Source organism: Phaenicophaeus curvirostris, chromosome 12 (assembly GCF_032191515.1).
Source record: "Phaenicophaeus curvirostris isolate KB17595 chromosome 12, BPBGC_Pcur_1.0, whole genome shotgun sequence".
NCBI classification, from domain to species: Eukaryota; Metazoa; Chordata; class Aves; order Cuculiformes; family Cuculidae; genus Phaenicophaeus; species Phaenicophaeus curvirostris.
Genome location: NC_091403.1, coordinates 12,301,465 through 12,324,812, shown reverse-complemented (window position 1 = coordinate 12,324,812; position 23,348 = coordinate 12,301,465).

Genomic DNA, 23,348 nt, shown 5'->3' with positions numbered 1-23,348 from the left:
ATAGCAATATGAAGAGGAAAGAGTTGTAACAAAGCTATATTGATTGGGACAAGCTTATTTTCTCATCTAATAAATGCCATACAGCAGAAGAGCCTCCACCCAGTGAAGGCAAATGTTAACTAAAGGGCCTGATCATACTCACATGCAAGACAGGACCATTTAAAACAGTGGTATTACAATCAGCACAGTTTTATACAACAAGCCAGTTCCTACATCTGTTTGAGTGTTTAAATTTCTACCAAGTTCCACAGGAGTTTTGGTACATAAATGTTGTATCAGACACAGACCTATGAAACAGCCTAGTGCAGAAGGCAGTTTAGTAATGAGATTCAGGACTTGCTTCATATGCCTGAGGCTTGGGATAATTTTGCAAGTAGGTTTTGGGTCTGGAGTTTTTTTTTAAGCAAATTAGAGAACATTGTCAAAATTTGTACTCAGGCTTTCCCCTAAATATGCAGGTTTCAATCTGATGTCTCTGTCCATAAATTCTGATCTTTTTTCATGATCAGAGCCAGGTCTCAAGGTCTCGCAAATGGCATCCCAATTAACAGAACAGCCACTGTCCCTTGAAAACCTCATTACTGAGAAACAAAAACAATCCAGTTCCCAAGTGCTGACTGCTTTAAAGCGGCTGCCACCAGCAAAGGAGCTTAGATATGGATATAAAATAAAAGCACCTACATTTTCTTTCCTCTTTTTCATGGAAACATTAATACTGTGCTGGAGGCTGATTTGGCTAACAAGTTCTGAGCAAGGAACTGAGGTTATGAATGTCACTGTTAAGATTTTTTTTATTATTGAATCTGATCTGTCTTATATCCGAGAGGTTTTTTTATTGAATAATCTACTCACTAAATGAAACGGGCTGTGACTGAAAATGAGGGGAAGCAAGTTGTGTTTCAAAATAAAAAGTGAACACATTTTGTGACCAGATATCACTTAATTTGCAAATGTGTGCTCTAGAACCATATGCTGTCTGATACAGTCAATACTCCTTGCCAAGCAGTATATATATAGCTGATCAAACACTCCTGTTCAACACTAAAAGGATAGAACATTCTAAACTATTGCACTACTGCATATGTATAAGATGCTTTTCTGTCCCTTCCAAGGTGCCTTAATCGATATAATTATTTTCAGTATTTTCACACTGTGAAAAAAATATTGCATAATGATTTAGTGTATGTTCAGATTCGATCTTCCAAATACTCACTGGTTGCCAGCACGCACAAAAGGCAGTGGCAAGTGTGCCCTAGATCTTTACTGGACTGGCCAAATTCATCACTTGGAGAATTTGCCCAATCTGATCCTTGTAACTATGATAACCAAATGGCTATACACATCATGTTTACATCTAAGCCAAAATGAAGTGGATTTAAATAGGGAAGGAATCAAGATTGAAACCTTTACAGTTTGGCTCATAAAACCTCACAAACAGGTAGGGACAAAAGGAAGCAGTGGATGTTAACAATTTCCTGGGTTTCAAAATCCTAAACATACTAAAGAAAATTAAGTTGTGCTGTAAAAGATTTTGTGCAGTGGGATCTACATAACAAAAAAGTGTGATCTGTAACACAGTTTTTTAGCTTAATATTATGAAAATTTACATCACATAACACAGACTTAGATTTGAGCTCTGTCGAAATTCTGCAACTACCAGAAAAAATTAAGAGAGCAGACAGTGCTCTGAGCTGTACCCAATGAAGCACACAAATGCAGCTTTTTTCTCTCTGCTTCCTAAAATGATATTTTCACTCATGGAAATTTCATAATTAAGCTTGTGACAGCTCCTGCTATGCAGTTCATCAGCAAGGAGGAGGACGTAAAGAACACCAAGGACTCATTACACACAGAACAAACTTAACTCATTAACAGTACTTGGAGTGAGCAATCTCAGACCATTACTTTTAATGGGATTAGCCTTTCTTGTGTACAAAAGGCAGCACAGCTCGGTATACTTAAAATCATTTCCGTATTCTAATGACATGGGCTACATTCATGCTAACAGGAAAGTGTTCATTCTGGCTTTGCTCTTCATTGTCAGAGTGGCACTGAGCACTTTACCAGAAACAGGAACAATAACTGAGTTATTCTTAGTTTATTTTTTTCACTCTGGTCTGTGCATTTTTCTTTTCTCATTTTACAAGGCCCTACCTTTGATCATCAGTGAGGAACAGGATTAGCTTACTAATTCTGTATTACTGTCAGCACGATGGCATCAACTCAGTCCTCCACATTAAAGTGGAAAGAGAAGCCTTAAAGGGTCTAAGGACGAATACTTCCCATGAGCTCCTAAAACCCAGCTAGCTTTATACGTCAACATCAGCAAGATATCACTGAATAAATGTCTCTGCAGCCATTTAGCATGTTCCCAACCTGAATAATTAGCCATCACTGACATTAGTTAGACCTGCTTATGCACTGTCAGAGAAAAGTATTAGTGCTAATGAACAAAAAAAGTATTGCAAGCTATTATAGCAATTCTCCTAAGGTCAAACCCAAAAGCCAGGATGCAAATTACTCCTGTATACATTGCAACACTACAAAATGTCCCACTTCTAACAAACTTGTAAGAAACAGTATTTTTGATGCAGCATAACTTTGATAACCCTGTTGCCAAACTCTTCTACAAAGCAATCTTCATAAGGCCAGTAATGAAACTTCGCTATTGCATGGTGCGTACAAATAACTTTGCCCAGTACATGTACATCAGACTAGACAGAGAAGTACCTTTAAAATCTCTACAAAGCAGAAACACCAGAACTCCAGAGCTATGTTTTTCAAAGTGTGAGGTCTTGAATAACTGGTCAGTACGTAAACAGATTATTAGCATTTTAAAATAAAAATTCTATACTAATATAAGGAGCACCTAAGGAGTATCTGAGGGGCAGGAGGAAAAATAAGGCATCAAAACCCAGTTAAGCATGAGCATATTTAGGAGACAAGTGCAACATAAATAAAGCATTGGCAGCCTCCCTGTAGCATCCAGATGCTTTCCAACTCCCACACGACACAACTGCAGCTGATCATTTACAGGAAGAGATTTTCAGTTAATATTTGACATTAAAAAATATCATTAGTATTACACACATACAGTCTATGGCAAGAGAGGACTACTCGCTCTGTATCCTATTTTATCTGGTTATTTCTTCTCCTATGCGTGATACACACAGGTTTCTAAAAACATACCTGCCTATTCTGAATATAAATCACAGAAATGAAAGAATTAAGGTACAAGCTAGAAGAATTGTTCAGCTGCAGCAGATGTTAAAACTGTATTCTCTGTTCACACAGATATTTCAGTTGATTCAATACACTGTGTAACTGCTACCTCAAGGCTCAGCCACAAGCTCGCTTTTAGAACACACTCCTCCCCTTACTGGTGTTAAAAAGGGCAATTGTTGGTATTCCAGAACTGGACATCAGCTCCCCAACATAATCAGATTTTCATTTCTAGCATTATCATCCTGCAAGAGAAAGTACATCATTAACTCCCAGCTGAATAAAGTTCACTCTGAAGCTCAGAGGATAGGGACCTTCTAGTATGAGATCTGAAAACAGCCATTTAATGACTGAAATAAAGAGCAAACCATAGATTCATTTTGGGGTAAAGTTGGATGAAACAAAGTTTCCTGTTGTCTTTCCATAGCTGACCTAAGAGCTTTCTTTACCTCTAATGAGACTAGATTGCAGTACCCCATACAGAGTCAGAGATGGAATCGTTTTTAGAAAGGATTTCCACTCACAAAATGAAAGCCTTAGGAGTTCACTTCAGAGACAAGATACCAATAGAGACATTATTAACATCACTGACATGCACACAAAAGAAGCCTGAGGCTCGGAGCTCTGCCTCTGTGTGGTTAAAAATGTAGGCACTTAGCAGGGAATGAAAATTACACTGGTCCAAGGTCCAGGACTTGCCATATTTAGTCCTGGAGTGATGCCAAAATAAGCATTGCTAGACTAGATGATCAGTAAAGGAAAGAGATATAAAGTCTGAAAGCATCAGGATTGAAAACTAACTCCTGTAAGACACTGGGGATGCAAACAGAGAATTTCAAATGAAATAAGAACTTCTTTCTAGAGCTAGTACAGTTCATGTACAGTTCATACAATTCTTATATCGCTTTGCTGCTTCCTTTTTGGTCAGCAATGCAACCATTTGTTTAGGGAAAGTGATGTGACTGAATTTTTGTTGTATTTCTGTTTTGGCTTTTTAAATGTTTGTTGTAAAACTGGCCCATGCTTTTGTCTTATTCACCTTATTTAAGTATCCCCTTTCATCTTCTTGGACACGGAGTTAGGGTATTTTGCAGCTATTCTATACAGAAGCAGAAGTTCTGAAATTGGTTCTATTCATATTTACAAGTCTGAAGTGCATTTGTTATGATGACAGGGACATGGATGCTCATGGATTATCTTGTAATCTTTCATGGTAAAATACAGTTACTATCTTCGGAGAATATGGGTCTCTTCTGTTATGCCTGAAGGCTTAAAATGCCAGATGGGTCAAAGTCAGTCTTCTCCCATCTTCTTGATCCATGTTCTTTTTTATAAGGCAAAACAGATTCAACAACAAAAAAAATAAGGCTGAGAGTACTTCAGCACTAGAGTACCAACAGCCCATAGATTTGCCTGCTTTCAGGCAGAAAAGGAACCTAGATCCGAGTTTTCAGCATGCTGCAAACATATAGTAACAACTAAGACCCAGTCTATCAGTTAGAGACACACTCTTTCTAGTATTTCCTCCTACTCCTCAAAAGCAGAGGAAATCACTTCATTTTGAGTGGAGATTGATCTGCAAAGTGTGACTTAGAACTGCCCAGAGCATGTCTCCCAAACAAAACCCCACTGGGAGTATAGATGGAGAAATATGTATCCTAATTGGATTTTGGTGTGGTGCTGAGCTCCTGCTTACAAAACGTCTCTGAAGTCAATAGTTTGTCACTTAAGACAGTGAATTCTGAAAACCTAGATTATCTATTACAAGTAAGTATGGTACTCCCCACGTTTTTATGGCCTTGGTTTAATGGCCCAGAGAGTATTTAAAACAAACAAACAAGGCTATTTTACACAGATGTTAAAAGATGAAGCAAACTTGCAAAGGGTTAAAACAGTTAAATAGAAAGATATATGTTTTAACGGAGTTGTGCTTTAAAATTACTTCTAATTTATCCACTTACGAGACATGTATGGAGGTAAAATGATCAGTGGTAATGTGCAACAGAAAGATATATACTTTTTTAATTGTAGCCAAGAGGAAAAAAACAGCATGGAATAACTTAATCGTTGCTAATTATAATATCACTGAGGTAATTACAATAGATTTTGATTGTCTCATTTTCACACCAGAGGAGGGCACAATACTGGCTTTTCTCTTAATACATATTTGTTTTCAGAAAAGAGCTAACAATTACACTAATTGTAGTCACAGCATGAAACTTTGGTTTTAAAGAAAAAATTGTCTACATGTCACACAGAATAAAGTCATCCTTTTTGTTCTGTTAGGTGCAAATTAAAAACATATTAATTGCTTTGCTCACTGTAACGATACAGAGATCTTCTCATGCAAGCACAACAAATTCTGTCAGAGTCACGTCATTTGGAAAGTATGCAACACCCCAAAAGAAAACAGCAGAATGAACTATCACTTCTCAGTGGTTGATCTGAATCTTTGAATAGAATATTGTCACCTGGAGGGCAACAATCAGCAGCCATTCTTCCACTGTGGGATCTAACTCAGATAAAGAAGCAAGAACCAAAAATTTGGATCAAATTCATGAGTCTAACTTGGTGTAAGCTTCTCTTACTTCAGCTGGATTCTCTCCAAATGCAGCTTCCAAACTGCATTAAACCTAAGGTTCAGCAAACTTTGTCTGGCAGTGTTCAAACTTTGAACACTCAAGAGGCAGATACAGGAAACGTGAAGGTGAGTAGTATCAGGCACAGCCCTGACCTGAACATAAGGAGGGGATATACCCACCTCTGAAAGTGCTGTCACATCATATGCACAATGAGAATCTACCAAAGGAAAACACCCCTCCTAAGTTATACTATCAAAAGTCTGTGCATGATAAATAACATGAACTATTTATCTTTTGTGATATACTCATCCTCTTCAGCAAAGATTAAGGCATAACCTATAGTTTAACCTCACAAAGTTACACTTATTCCTTACAAAGTCTCATTTATCACACACCTTTGTCTATATCAGCAAGGCACCAGACTTTCCATTACACGTCTTTGTAGATGAGGACTGGGTAGCAGTGCTCTGAGAACAGGACTTTAATCCATTCTATCACACACTTGCTCTACCAAAACTGTGATACATACGCTGCTAGCCTAAGAAGCCTGGAAAAGTAATACTGCTGATGAGCAAGACTAGAAATGTAGTGCACACATACAAACATACTTTGGCAGATCTAAAGAACCACAGGGTAGTTGCACATCTTAATATCTTTGCCTCTCCCATGGAGGTGGGAATGTAAGCTGGATAGGTAAATTCTCCTAGCTCTAACATACTGAAAGAGGATGTAGAAATGCTCTAGTGTACTAATAAAAACAGATCCTGAAAATATAAACTGGAACATTCTTAAATGGCAACACAATAATTTTGATTTTGTACTATTTAAAATTTTCAGTAAGAGGAACATGACCTGCTACTACAACGTGCCATTTCATCAGTGTTGTCTGATGAATCTTCATCAGCTTACCTGCTAAATGTGATGTCAAAATGCCATGCACCTTTCAAAGTGGTATAGCTTTTTTTCTGACAGGATCAGTCAACATGCAGGCTACTTCAGACTAGACTGATACCACAGAAATTTACACTTTGCTGGTCACAATCTTTGGTCTGTCTTCTACTATTGCCAGACCAAAAGCAAGTAAAACAGCTGGAGGTCATCCTATCTTTACTCTAACAGTTTCAGTGAATGTGCTCCATACAACATAAGTCTGTCCATCACTGGCACACTTTAGCATATGAGTCAAAGAAGTTGTACTTCATTCTTCTATAATCCAAGCAGGGACCTTGTCCCAATACAGCTATGAAACAACATGTTGCTTACAGCTTTTCTGTGTTTTGTTGAAGCCACTAACAGAGCTGAAACTCTTCTGCTTCTTGCATTTGAACAATATATCACAGATCACCTGAAAATACCACACAGGTTGCTAGCTACAGACTACCAGACAATTCAAGAGCCAACAAAGCAATTTTAATGATGGGGGAGAAGGAGGTCTGAGAAGGTAGAGAAGTGTCTTGGAAAAAATTACATAACACGGTATCCAGTATCCTTAAAGCACACATTAAAAGGCTTTAACAAACTTGGACTGTATTTGTCAACTCTTTGCACAAACGGGCCCCAAGAACCTAAAATTTAATCTTTGATATTTTGAGTTTTCATGAAATTTGAGCATGGGAAAGGATGCACAGACCCTAAGTTTAATATAACAACTCATATGGATTAGCACAAACAATTAAATGCTAACTCATTCCTCTTTTCAAAAACAAAGCAAAACAAAACCCTTTTATCTCTTAATCAATGTATGTAAAATATATATGACCAGAGTCCATGACAAAGCTATCCCGTTACGCTACTCCAAATGTGTTCTGCAGTAGTAATTTTCCTTATTGTACAAGACTCTCATACTGAGAAAATAAGAAGCAGAAAAGATTTGAACTGCTTGCTGCTTTAGGAAACCCCTACCTATATCACAGGAATTAATGTTTGACTGTTATACCTGTGTTACACATGAATATTTGCCACCAAATACAAGCTAAAAGAAGAGAGTAGCTAGAGATTTTACATACCGAGTTAATTAGCAATTCTTACCAAACAGAGTGTATCTTTTCTTCTCAGGGTTCAGCTTGGTCTCTATTAGACATATTTACGGGAAAAGTCAATGGATAAGACATTAGAGGCCAACCTCAAAGTCAGAATAAAGCAACCATAGACCTTAGAGAAGTGCTTTATTAGCCAAGAATTGGTTGCTTATTGATCTCGGTCTATGTCTCTGGTCACAATAGCACTTACTCTAATTTTTCTAGTGTAAATATAAGTAAATTTGAATGGGTGTTGTTGAAAACAATCTGTAAATCTACATTTTGTGGTTTATGTTGTAATTGTAGTTACGGGAAGGTTCAATATCTGGAGCATGGTAAGGAGACAAGGCTGTGGCATGGCAACCTCAGCTTTGCAAATATGTCCTGAAGCACTTTCTCAGAGGTTATTAAAATGACTAGAGCTATCACTCTGCTTAGAAGCAGAGAAACCACATGGGTACTCATAAGAAAGGAACTGAGAAAAAACACTGTAAAGAGAAATGTTATGCATTTAACTTCAGCTTTTCTTTTCACTGAGGTCAACCAGATAATTAAGCAAAACAGATATGCAGAGTTTCTTTACTTTTCTGCAGACAAACATTAATAAATTACTGCTTGCCTCAGCACTACCACGCTTCCTTGCCTATATTGTGCCTTTTTTATTTAGTTTCATCTTTAAGATTTATTTTGAGATAATTTTCAATTTACTTCATGGCCTGCTGCATGAGACCTCTCTTCTATTTGTCCAATTGGGAACACCTACCTTGATCATACTTCTGTATAGGGTTAATGAGAGTTAATGGCTGTTGTATTTCAGATTGAAATTACCAAACAAATTTCAAGTGGAAATACCAACAAAGCATGACAGCTATATCTGCTGCAGCACTCATCTCCATTTAGGTTAACACTGAGTGGACTATAACGTTATGTTGCTTTAAAAAAATTGTATACTTACTGCAACATATGGCTGGAATTTTCACTACTGATAAGTGTTATTTCCTTCCAAACTTGTAATTGTTACTTAGAATAAATAAGATTTTTATTCACAGATGTTGAGACACAGACAAAAGATTGTTTCTCTGCCTGCAGTTTGGCCATATCATAGAAAACTAAGTAAAAAAAAGCGAATGGAACTTTAACTTTGTTAAATTTCCCTGCCAGCAGTGAACAGAAAGTTCACCCCAGCTCTTGACCTGGCCTGGAACAACCATTCTCCTTGAAGCAACAGGTATGGGCAACCGAAAGCATAAAGCTGAGACTACCCTTTATTAAAAACATAAGCTGAAGCCATGAATTACCATTCCACTGCCCTACATCTAAACACCACCACTACTCATCTAGCCTGGACAAAATTAAATCCTGTCCAAAACAGACCGAGTTAGAAAACAGAGCTATCTGTTTAATTGACACACGATATGTCTAAATCAGCTCAGTCGTCTGTTTACTGTTCCCATACTACCCTTTTCTCCATTAGCTTGATAATTTCCATCCTACTCAAGACTGTTATGTTCCATTGAAACTTTTGTTTAACTGGAGGTTGACTGTGCAGGAGACAAGAGTTTTCCCAGAGGTTAGAAGTGGGACCTGGGAACCAGAATTTAGCTCAGGGAAAACATAATGTAGTTTCTCATCACCACTGCCTATGATTTCTCCCGCCAAGCTCATCTGTCTTAAATACAACTGCAAAGTAATTAGAAGATTTCTCTTACAGGTGATCTGATATTGCAGTGATGAGCAGTGGGAAGACCACCCAGACGACGTCACACTAGTGCCAGAGAAGAACCAGAAGCAAGTCTGCTTTACATTCTGAAATACAAAGCAGCCTTTCATTCTTCCCCACCTGCTCCCACACAAACCTCTACTGGAAACCACCAGCAGCAGCTGAAATGGCTCAGACTTGCACATGCATCCATCTCCTATCATTAAAAATATTGGCTTAAATTTATAAAACCTTACAGTAAGATCTTAATTTGGTTTGAGTTTTGGGACATTATCATTGGTTTTTTTCACGTGTGTTTTCCTGAATGAGCTCTTCATTCCTCACCAACAGGCTAATAGTCCTTCAGAGTCTGTAAAGTAGTCAAGAAGCAACTTTTTAATAACCTGAGCAGACTGCAAGTTAGATTTTAATGAATAACAACCACAACCCAGGATAGCTGCGTGCAAATCCAACTCTGTATTAAAAAAGAAAAGAAACACACACAAAACAGAAATGACAATAAAACACACACACACAAAAAAAACCCCAACACACCAACAAGACAAAGAAACCCAAAACAACAACAAAAACAGTTTGGAAAAAAACCCGCAACTTTGAGTGCATTAAACAACCTTTCAGTCTTCTCTAATTAAGTACTGACTTTCTTCTATATTTCTTCACTGTGAATGCTTCAAAGGAAAAGCTAGTTTAAGAGATTCCCACCCATTTTCTCTCCTTCCCTGCTCCGCAGTAACTCCCTTACTCATGCTGAAGGAATCCTTTATACAATGTCTCTTTAAAAAAACAAACAAACAAAAAAAGACCATTTCACATATCTGTACCACTGTGCCATGAAAAAGACCTAAACTTGCCCAACAGTGATTTAAGCCAGCTTTGCTATCAAAAGATTTGTAAAATGGAACCACACCTTAGCTAAGTTCAGAGCTGCAGTAATTAGTGACTGTTGTGGAGTTGAGCTAAAACACTTTGCAACTTGATTGATCATCGTTATTATTGTTCCTCTGTATCTTCCAGTGTAGTGAAAAACCATCTGGTCTTGAGAACTGTTTGAGCCAGTGAAATCAACAGGAATGAAGGGTGCTTAATATCTCACAAATGGGGCTGAAAGAAAGAAACACAGAATATGCTACTACATTGTGTCACTAGTAGATATTGTTGACAAGTCACAAAATGGTATTTATATTTATTCATGCAATGCAGAGGCAGAATTCTTTCTCTGTCTGCATCTCTAATGACTGTTAGGAGACTATGGATGAGAATAATCACAAAACCTGAATGGAGATAATAAAACCAATAGTGTTCAAGTGCTGAAACAAAGAGAATCCCCAGTGGGGCAGTGATCTTCTGAATGACTCAAGTAGTTCTGCACAAGCCTTTGAATTTCACTTTGACGTTTAAATGAAGAAAGGGAGAGAAAAGCACAGGCCAATTTCATTGATTGGTGTAACTCAGGAATCTAACATAAAAGCATTGGGATGACTCACAACACATACAACATCTGAAACCAAACTCCTTTCTCTTCTACTTCCATTTCATTGAAATAACCTCCCATTTTCTTCTGTTATAATATTGTATAAATCACATGTACTCTGGTTTGAAAAACCCCATGCAGGGGGTTCAAACAGAGCTTTCTTTATTGGATTTCATTTGGAAGGGGAGCTACAGTGTTTAACACACTTTAAAAAAAAAAAAAAGAAAAGAAATCAGTGTTTTCAGCTGAGAATTTGTCAAGCTTAGATTTTAAAAGCTCACAAACTCACTGCTTCCACCTTCAAAAAAAAAACCAAAAATTCAGTCAATGCATATCATCAGAAGTGAGGCTTTTGCAGGGCACAGAAGAGGCTGCAAACATCTGACCCACAAGCTGCAGTGAGGAACCTACCCTGTGCTTCTGTGTGTTGTCCCCTGCAGTGTTCCAGTAAGCCATGCTCCAGGAACACTGTGACAAGGAAATCCTCATGCACACCAAGTCACTATAGAAGCTCTGTAACTGCGGTCTTTAACAACAAATATTTCTTGTCACTGCCAGCAAGCATCTTCTTTCATGGCTTTGCCGTGTTTTGTGAATTTTCCCAGTCACTCAGGAAAAGCAGTTACGATTTCAGAGAGATCAAGTCACCTATAAACCAGATCTTAATCCTCCCTGTTGAAACACATCCAGTGAGCATCCCTGACAGCTTGAATTGTTACCAAGCATACGAGGACAAAGTATATTGTTAGGTGTTCTAGTTCCCTGATATGGCAAAAACTCATGACTACTTATAAAATGTAAGAGGTAACTATTGCTTTGCTTATATTGCACTTCAGAAGAGCCAACAAGTGAGAAAACAAAATAAAAAAAAACACTCTAATCACATGAGAAGAACAAATTCTGTCATCGGATCTTTTCCCAAGCATGTAAACAAGATCAATAAAACTATATCAGTTCTTTAGAGGCAGTAATCTGTCACAGATAGTCAAGTGCAACTTATTCCTTCCCTTTACCTACTTAAACACCTTTTGTAAACCTGAGGCCTGAGTGAATGGGCATGAGCCAGACCTCATCTGGAGACCATATGGTTGTGCTTTCATAGTGTCACATCTGAATTACAGGACTGATTCGTTAGAGCCTTTTAGGATATGGCACCACAGGTTGTAGTCTGAAGCCAGAATAGATCTAGTAAGAAACTTTACACACAGAGGACATCCATTGTTCAATCGATCATGCATGTACGTATTCGACTTCCACATACAGTTAAGTGCAAGGGTATTCTCATCCCTCTGCATTAAAACTCATACTACAATGCATCCAACTTTTCTCCAGAAATTTTTACATCTGCCCTTTCCAACACATAAACGTGCATGTATTTGAGAGCCCTTGCTTACACTGTTTTACATGAAAACAAGAGCAGTTTAAAAGGAACAAACAGCCACCCCAGCTCAGAGAAGTGGATGCCCTAGGGTCACCAAAGTACCTTGGTGACTTCAGTTGTTTAAATTAAATTAATGCACAGGATCTGATGCACAACGCTAGATTGTTTCTAAGCAGACCATTCATTCCAAAGGGAATGCATTGCATTAACTTATGGATGGTGCAGACTATGCAATGATTATAGTAAATATCTTTACTTTTTGACCGAGAACCTTAGTCATTAAAATTAATGCCAGTGTAAAGTCAAAATTGTACCTATTAATACGACTCTGATACTATAGGCAGATAAAAATCTCACTATGAATACAATCAATTCTGCACAGATCCTGCTCTTTGCTGACTATCTGGTTCACTGGGGATGGTACTTTTTAGCATCGTTATTATTTTTCAGCAGTGATGCCACCATATAGGTCTGAGGCCCGAGAGTATTTGGTGATTTCATTTAGACTTCCTGTGACTTTCCCAATATACAGCGCCAATATAGGAGGATGCTGTTAGTACGCAGTCCCCTTGGGTAGCTAGTTATGAAACTTGAATTGCTGCACTTAAGCAAGCCTGTCAGAATGCTTGGCCTCCTAGACACCATGGCTCCGGCTCCATCTACAAAACTTTAAGTGGCACTTGCTAAAAGTAAGGAAAAAAAACCATATCCTGTCTTTGAGTATATAGAACAACACTATTAATGATGTTCCGTGAGACTGCACATAGGCTGGGCTAGGAAAACGAGGAGTATTTTTCAGACAAGAGCTCATTTCTTGTATTTGTACAAAATGCATAGTCAATTTTACAGGTGGACCAAGTGAATCATAAAATTTACTGCAAAAACTTGCCTGCTTCTTAGCTCACCTCTGCAAATGAAATTACTCCAGGATTTTTGGTCAGTTTCAACTATTTTGGAGAAATTCTTGACAGTCTGCACTATTTCTCTTGCTAAGGTATACCTGTACATCTGGAAATACTGCTGCTAATAATCCCCAGTTTCTCAAGAAGCCAACAACACAGAGCTCAGAAAGGGGGAACAGGAATCCCTTCCGGACTTCACCTGAAGCTTGTTGTTACATCCCAGGCCTCAAGAACACCCATCACCTCTGCTGTTGTATCCGCTGTATCAGGCCTCACAGCAGAAAGTAAATGTCTGAAAGTCATATTAGTGTCCTAAAACAGAAACTGGAACAAAGGATTTCTGCTGGTTCTTTGAATTATGCCCTTAAACAGGAATGAAAGAACTTTGGATGCGTTGCCCGCTTAAAATTCATCAGTAGAAAATATCATTCTTTTATTCCCAGTTACCTCCTTAAACAAAGCAACAAAATGCCAGCAAATTATTTTGAATCCTCTTAATGAACTAGGCAAATTTTCACATGTGGCAGGACCTTAGCAGATACCTGACCAGAGATTATCCCTAAGACATGTGGTCAGGCAACCACAAGAATGGGTTCAGTCTTGACTTTTTCCAGTTCTTGTTATTACTGACATTTCAGAAGGCATAGTAGAAACAATTGCTGTTATTACAATGATGGCTAAATACAGGGCACTTGTCACCATGGCATCTGGCTGGCTCTATCAAAACCTTAACTGTCCCAACTAGACTGAAAATACATCAGCCTCCCTGATACTGGCTGCAGGGAGAACAAGTTCTTAAAGCTCAACTGATAATTAGATTCACACTTAAGTGTACGTACATAGGGAGCCAATTTCAAAGGCGTGGGCCTGCTAATGAGATTGCCCTGCTGCCAGCATCTGCAAAGCTGTACCCTCAGGAAGTGAGTGGTAGCTTTCCAGACAAGCACAGGTTACCTGGTAGAATGGAGATGGTGCTAAGGCTCCATGAAAAGTGTCAGGGAATCATTTAATAGCTATAAGCACACAAGTACATCATCTTAAAAAAAAAAAGTGCTTCTGGCAGAAAAGAGTCATCTTGTGTTTTGGGCTAATGCTGAGGCAAAGGAAAGTGTTGCCAAGTGACTCAACCAAGCTACTACTCTGCATTTTCAGAGGTACCATATTGAAGAACTGAGTTTATCAGCACTGTTCCAACTATGAGATCCAATACATCTAATTACAGTGCATTGTGATAAGCCCACACTATAAGGAACTATTTAGAGTTTGATATATACATATTTTTTGATTACTTTTTTAATCCTGATTACTACACACATCACTTGGCAAACATAACTGTTTCCCTAAATCTTCATAAACTAAATGAATACTTAGCCATATATCTTGTGCTTGCTACCCAATAGCCAGTGACAGTCAGAGCACTTGAGCAAGCAGAATGTATTTGGTTTGGTCTTTCTTCATGTTGTGTCCACCCCTCCAGTCCCTTCTTCATTACTTTTCCATGATCTAGTTACCAAGTTACTAACATATTTGATATTACACTTACTAATCCACAGCTCTATTAATGACTGTGGACCTATGAGTTTTAACCCCATTTTCAATATCGCGCACATCAATAAATTCGACAAAATGCATCCATGAAACATTTTGGAAGCCGACAATGTCTTTTACAATCTACTGCCTCCAAACTGATAATGGGAAAAACTAGTCTTTTTTGAGAGATGCACATGTGTGCACACACACACACCCTTCCAGAGCTAGAAAAATCAAAAAATCTAAGGATGTGTAAAGTCAGATCTTCAGCTGGTACAAACCAAAACAGCCCCCTAACTTACATTCACTAAGGATTTGACAATTAAAATATTTTCCTGACACTTTTGATAAAGGAAGTGCATTACATTTCACTTGATAATTGGACCTTATAGTTGAAAGTAGCCAGATTCTTTCCTGATTAAAGACACAGGAAGATATAAAACTAGATGTATTGTCTATTAGATTTTATGTTCCGTTTTCTCTTGTCACAAGACAAGTAATTTTGTGTATATATCATGTCCAGCACAAATCATTTGTTCCTTCAGATACACTAATTCAAGCATAAGTACATAGATCCATATTAATAAGCCACACCTCCCCCCTTTCATATAGTTAGGGATCATGCCTAAATATTTTCACATTCCCTGGATTTTCACTGTTCTGTGCTGAAGTTTTGTCTGAAGCGATCTTTACTCTTTAACAATAAAGTCAAGTTCAACTGTAAAATATTTATGAAAAAGAACATTTTTGTAGTGTTACAAGTGGTTAAAATATTTAAACCTGTCTTCTTATTTAAAATATTTTTAAAAAACAATTGTTTTCAATAAAGTTCCAAGACATTTTCTTTTCATTTGGGGGATGAAAACTCCTTTTTTGCGCATGTGTGCTAGGAAGAATCCCACCCAGCTTTATGAATAATGACAGCCAGAATGAATTGCAAGTTGGTCTTAACAAACATGTTCTCAAATACATTACCCCACTACTCACTCAGCCCTCTAAGTGCTAAATGATGGCAGGCAGCAACAGCCTTGCCTAGTAATCTCTGTAATTAAACATTCAAACACAGGCAAGCATTTCTGCAAATGGGCCCCCCAACTTCCCTTTTTTGAACACTTTCTTCAGAAGGAAATCTCACACAGCTGTTGTAAGAACACTGCATGACATCTGCAAAATGTCTATTGTACAGACCAGGGTGAGAAAACAGCCCAAAACACCAACAAGCTGGATCTGACCACTAATTGAAGCCATTGTTTAGGAAAATTACTTGCGTGTGGTCTAACAACTCATCTGAAATTAGTGATTGCTGCAAATGAAAAAGCAGAATTACATACCATCTCCCATCCTCCATTCCTCCCAAAGGGAATTGTGCTAGAAACAAACATTTACGATCACATGCACAATATAATCCAGCATTATATTTGTATTTTTTTTGTGTTTTTTAACTGCATCAGATGCCAGCAAGCTGAATTCCAATGTATATTACTGATACTGTCAACAAATATTAAATAGATTTTTTTAGTTTGTGAGATAATCAGAAATGTGTCCCTCATTTCTGTTTTCCACACAGTAGGTTTAAATAGAACAAGCCATTTGTAGCTTACTGTCTATCTTATGCCTTATTTACACTGAATTTTTATCTTCCAATGCATCTTATTTTTTGTTGGCATTCCCCGCCATGCAGTTTACATGGTGATGAAGAAATAGCCTTGCAGGCATTGAAAAAGAGATACAACATGTTAAGACATAATTCCCTGCAGGGCATTCGAGGCTGAATTTGCTGTCACAATGAGTCCAAGCTTCCATAACTACCCGTATTTTATGTGGATTTGAAACATAAAATTAGATTCATCTTAATCTTCTGAAACAGCAATCTTCCCATGAAAGCTGAGAGACAACAGCATATGAAAATGGTAAAAGAGAGAGAGGATAGAAAGAAGACTAGAACTGAATAAAATGAGATTCTGCACTCTTCTAGTAAAGGAAGTGAAGTTCCCTTATGGGTAATAATATATCATGAAAACTTTGCTGAAAGGGATTGAGCTCCTGCCAAATTCCTTGTTTACATACAAGTGATCTCTACCGAGGTTTCTCAGCAAGCAGAGTACTCAAGAGCACTGAGAAAGCTAGCACTAGAACAGAAATCACTGCTGCCAAGAGGAAGGCTTGTGACACACTGCATTTCGTAAGTAAGATCTGATTTATGGATATGGCCTCTGTTCACCTAGGCAGGGACAGAGCACCGACCCAAGACAGCTAAAGTTCAAAGCAATAAATCTCAAGTTTCCTTGGTCAGTCCAAGAGGGGAGCTTAAGGAATATACTGCCCTAGTTTTCCGAGATCAGGCTTTGCAGCTGGAGTAACTTTAACTTCTCTTTTTCTTGAGGGGCTTCAGACTTGCCAGTTCTGTCATATTCCTTTGCTGCCCTTGGGGCACTCAGAAAACTGACTGTTTTCAAAAAAGTTCTCCAGAGTGAAAACTACGTTTTTTCTTATTTGTATTCTTCACAGTTAAATATGCAAGGAAAATTATTTTATTGCATGCAACTAGCAAACAGCACAGAACCTTAACCAAACGAGAAAAAATGTTATGGTCTGATGATTCAAACTGACAAAGGAAATACACTTACTGGGATCTTCCCAAATAATGCAGGACTAGAATGTAATTCTTTCTACTTAAAACACATGCATGTTGTTCTTTTATTAGAATTACTTCACATTTATACCAGCATGAGTACACAGCCTTATTTGTTTTTTCTCAATCAGTGAAATGCATAGAATAAGTTTTTCATAGAATCATAGAATCACTAGGTTGGAAAGACCTCTAGGACCATCGAGTCCAACCATTCCTATCAACCACTAAACCATGTCCCTGAGCATCTCATCCACATTTATTTTCCTGCTTTACTCATCTGCCTTGCTGCCATCGAAAACATCAAATATTCTGTACACTCAGTTATTGACTTGCACTTTTCAACCATCTATTGTTTTAAATAGGACAACACCATAAATTCATATAGTAGGACACAATAAATAATACGACTTTCCACAGCCATCACATTAGCTGCATTACATATTTTTTCAGTCATACAGTCCTAAAACTTTCAGAGTTGACATATGCGGTTGACATATGTTATTACTCTGACATCACTTTGCCAAATGTAGTACTGTATTTGGCCCACCTTACTTTCCTGCAACCAATGTAGAGAGACTTATTTTCCAGTGCTTTCAATGTAGATCAAATAAATAAAATAAACCAAGGAAAGGCACTTAACTTTCTTAACTTTCATTTCTTGACTTTCAATAGAACTAGTTTGTATGGAAATGAAAATCAAACGAACTGTTTTGCTGAATTTGGTTTATTGATTTTGATGCTGTTGCACCTCCCACTGCAGCTGCAGTGATAGCAGCAAGATATGAACACATGCTACTTGCCATGAGCCAAATCTGGCCTGACAGTTATGGTAGGAAAAGCTACCACTTATTTGAGAATACAATCTCTAGTCTTTCAGGTGGGGTATTTTCAGCAGAATATTCATGCTTACTATTGTTCAATTGTACGTTCTTTCCCTCTTATAGAATCATAGAATCACCAGGTTGGAAAAGACCCACTGGATCATCGAGTCTTGTTAAACCCTAGTAAATAACGGGCTCCTTCCAGAGGGACCATGAGGTGGCAACCCTTTTTCCTCTTCAGCAAATACATTCTTCAGTTATTACTGAAGTCCTTGTACTGCAACAACCCTTCAAACTCCACTAGAGAAGTTATTTGGAGCACTAGTAACCACTTTCCTGGCTCTATCTTGCCTTCCCCCACTACTATCAATCACCACCTTATGAAGCACTGCAAGGGTCAGTCAGTCCTAGATGACTTCTCTCCCGTGTTGCACACATACAAGTTCTAGAGGGTAAGGGATAGGGAGAGACAGCATGCTTCTCAATATCAAGCATCTTGACTCTAAAATTGAGCTGGTATAAATAGAAGCACAAAACAACAGCTAATGTTCTGGTTTTAGAAGGGAAAAAAATAAAAATTGAGTCAAGTCATCAACTAAATTAGGAATAATTGGTGAAATGATTATGCATAAAACACACAGAGGCACTGCTCTAGGAAATAAGTTCTGCTGACTATTTCTCCTGGCTATTCCATTTGATAATCTCCATATCTAAGTTGTGCAGCCTCAAACCCAAAATCTTAATGAAATGCAGTGCTCTGTTATTAACTGCTGCTATACTAAGATCCCAAAGGAAGAAAACACTTCATTTAATTGTGTTTACGTTAGCCCATAATGTATGCAGAGAAAGAGAAGCTGGCACAGGTATGCTGCAAGAACCTTTATACACAACCATCAATGTATTTTTCTAAGATCATATTTCAGAGAATAAAATCAGTTAACAATATTTTCCTATGAGATTTCAGCTTAGCTGTAGGGATAACACAGTACTACATTTCATTAAAGTTACAGGTTCAACAAATGCTGACTGCATTACTCTATGATCTTTGTTGGGGCAACATTACAAAAATAATTAGAACTGATCAGAATGGGTGGGGTATAAAATATTCCATTTTTATGAATGTTTTCCTTTTTCATCAAGGTGATCCAGCCAGTTTATATAAGTATTAACACAGCAATGTGGAAAATGGGCATAAGAAATATTTACTTCAGTAAAAATGATACATATGAAAAGAGTTTCCTGCTACTGTGTTAAGTTAGCTTAATTGAATTCAGAATTCTTGGTCCTCCAGTATGGCTTTGTGTTCTGAGAAAAAATAAGGACTACTGAACACTATAGCATGGTCTAAGTTTTTGCTGAAGAAAATGCAGATTCATTGATGTGAACAGGCTTTTTCATTTCTGGCTGCCTCTCTTTGACTTTCTGCTCCTGCAAGGTTCACCCCAAATTATTCAGGCACATCTCAATAAGTCATCTGTAACAAGAAGCACCTAAATGGGCTCAAATTTTCTGTATTAATATGTAGCTGTTGTACGGAAATTGAAGTTTGGGTATGAACATTCAGCATTGTTTTAGATAACTGAAGTACGATACAGACCTATTCAGCCCAATTTCCTCACCATGGTAGATATTCTAATATCTCACTAAAAAGTTACTTTAGCATACCCTACATATAAAATTTCAAGAGCAGCAAAGTGATAAGATGGGTGCTCCATGAAGATGTATTTTCTGTTTCCATTATAGGGCTGCATTGAATCTGACGTAGGTAACGTGTAAATTCTAAGTTCTTCTGGATAATCTGAAGCAACTCAAACTTCTTTAACTATTTTCAGACACTCAAAATTTTCACAAAAAGCAAATCAATTTGTCTACTAATTCTCACTTCCTTTGTTTTCCACAGAGAATATAAATTGGTTTCCAAATCAAATACTAAATAGTGCAAAGCTCGCCTTTTCAGAGGTTTCAGTTCAAACTTGAAACTGTATGTAATGTCTTCAAAAGATTCTGTAAAACATATGAACATTTAAGGAGAATCTGGGCAGTTTAAAGTTTCACATGTGGAGACCATGTAAAATAATAGTTCTCATAAGCTTTGCTGAAAACTTTCCTGGATTTAACCACAACTGGCTTTGCATGTTGAGTGTTGTCCAGACAAGAATGTCAAAGTGAGGCTGACTTTTTACACAAAAGAATTGATGCATTCAGTACAGCTCTCTCAGGTTGCTTTGTTAGCCAGTCTGATTGGTCTCTTTTCCTGAGATATACATAGAAATAACTAGAGTAAGTGACCTTAGAAAAGAAACATTTAACCTTATCTTTAATGTAAACATCTCACACTAATATTGCAATGTAGGTAAAGGAAAACATGGCAATTTACCAGAACAAGGTCAATACCACAGGTAGAAGTTTCCTTTTTAAGGTTAACTTCTAAGGGGATTAAAGCACTCCTTTCTAACGTAAGTAAGAAAATGACACATACCACATAATCTAAAATCTAGCAAAGCAGTCGTTATAACTGGTCAGTTTTGAAAGAGAAAGGTGTGCACAGTTGTAAACTATTCTAAAAAGTATACTGTTTATATTCTAAATAAATTAAGTAATGAACCATAGCTGTGTAAATGTTGTTTCTTTCTCAACTGTACGCGAACATGACACGGTATGCATATGTACACCTTTATGCACATGCATTCACAAACTAAGTCTATAGACACTAGGAACAACAAAATTCTGTTCTAGATATTCCTCTATTAGTACATTAGCAAACTTCAGAATCATTAAAGAAAAACAGAATCGTGATCAACCTAGGAAAACAAGTGTCATATGACTTGTTAATAGTTAGTATCCCAAGCACGTGTGAGTTACCATAATCTAGCACATATTGAGGAAGCTTACTGCACACAGAAATTACCAGTTAACACTTAATTTTTGCATTCCACATTTATGCAATTAATTAGAGAACACTTAACATTCTCTCTAACTTCAAGCTCTACATGATCATGCTTGATCGTGAGGGAATTTAAAATCATTTATGTAGCCAAGATTTAAATACAAGAGGAAACAGAGATAGTGATGGTTAGAAAGGGAAGCAGGAATACATTAAGTGACAGACCAAGCTGTACAGAAGTGAGAAAGCCAACAGACACAACAAGCAAACTTACTCATGGCAAGGGATGTTTTTATATAGAGACAGTCAGGCAAATTTTGTTTATATAGGAAATACACAGAGAAGTAGTTATATATCGGGGTACTTTGCTGGTCCATCTGCTGCAGAGACGAAAACACAGGAGGTAAATCTACATAAGAGATACGTTAAAATTTTAAAATACTATGTGACACTCCACAATAGCACCGAATCCAGTGTACAGTTTGTGGGTCTGGACTACGTTTTCACATACATCTCCCTGCTCTGGGATTTTGGGAGAATTGCCCATATTCCTCCCTGGCAAGAACATGCAAAGCTGTGGTTAGAAGGGACACAGCATCTGTAGTTTGTCAGAATTTGTTTGTCAGCCATCATGAATTCCTGGTATCACTCTGACTTGCTCTCTAATATTTGTGGCATCGTCCATTACCCACCTTCCCTCAGGATTATTTCCCTGGGACCTTACAGAGGTCATACTGCAGTGTGTGCCTCCAGCAGACACAGCCAAATCTCCATTGCCCCAGACAACAATACCTTCTAGTAAATCAATCGATCTAGGTGAGTCACCTTGCAGTGATAGCCTTAAGCTTAGCAGAATACGTAGCAGGCTTAGTTACAGGATAAAGAAGGTCTTTAATATGCAAGTTCACTGTCCAGAGGGAACAGAGGGAGACATTTAAGGCTATGGTTTAAAGACTGATTTTGAAAAGACTAATGAGAACTCTTTTAAAAAGTGCTTAGAGCCCCCAACAGTTCCAAGCCAATTCAAATGAACCTGTTTCTAATTGAGGTCCAATGGACATTTCAAGACAGGTATTTCTAACCTTGCTGCTGTATTATACTCCTCACCCTTTTGCAGGTATTGGGTACCATCATTCCCTGTAACACTAAGGATACTTGATGAGATACAGAATCAATCCCAACATTCCTACCATAATCACTTGCTCACTAAATAGCTAAATAGCCCCAGTGCTCAGAAAAGGACTGGGAAGAGATGATTCGTATTATAGCAATGGCTACAATTAGAAATGTTACTGTAATGAATCTTTCTTTGAATCCCCAAATAAAGAGTCAGAATCAAATCCTCAGCTAGGCTGCACTGAGAAAGTGATATCAATTTCCACTGGCCCAAAATGCTTGTAATCAAATATATCCATTTATTATCTGTGACAAGGTTGGAGATGTTAGGCAAACGGCTTTATTATTCTGCAAAAATACCAGCTTGGCATTAATATTAGCCTGTGTCTTTAAAATCAGAGATATAAGCAGCTTCTTCATCTTACTACACCATGCTATAATCCGAAGTGCCCTATAAGGAGCTGTAATATTTAAGGTCTTTTAGCGGGTACCTCTACATCCTGATTATCCTTTAGAAATTAAATGCTTTCAATACACATTTGTAAGAGAGACTAACAATCTCCTGCCACTTGAAGGATGAAGATGGTAAATGATGGCTGGGGGTGGGTTTTGTTGTTTTGATGCTGCCAGGCAGGCTGATGACTTTATATTCTGCGTCCATGGCTCAATGACCCACAAATCTCCTTTGATATGCCAGGCAGCAGAGAGAACCAAGCTGAACGGATAAGGAGAAAAGTGAAAACGCTTCAGCAAGGGGCCCCCGATGAAGCCATCATGTGACAGGAATCCTAAGACTTTGTTATGGAGGGGAGAGGAGAGAGAGAGAGAGAGAAAGAGAAAAAAAGGGAATAGGGCATTGTGGTGGCACAAGCTGATAGAGACGTCAGAGACGCTTCAGTAATCTCACGACGCTTTGGCCCAGTGTGGGGGCAAATGAGGCCCATATTCAGCATGGCGTGACGGGTAGGACCACCCCGAAAAAGCTGTGAGGGGGCAGGCAGTTGGACAAATCAAAGCAGAAGAAAGTAATTTTCGATAAATTAAAGAAATCTCCATGGAAATTAGCATG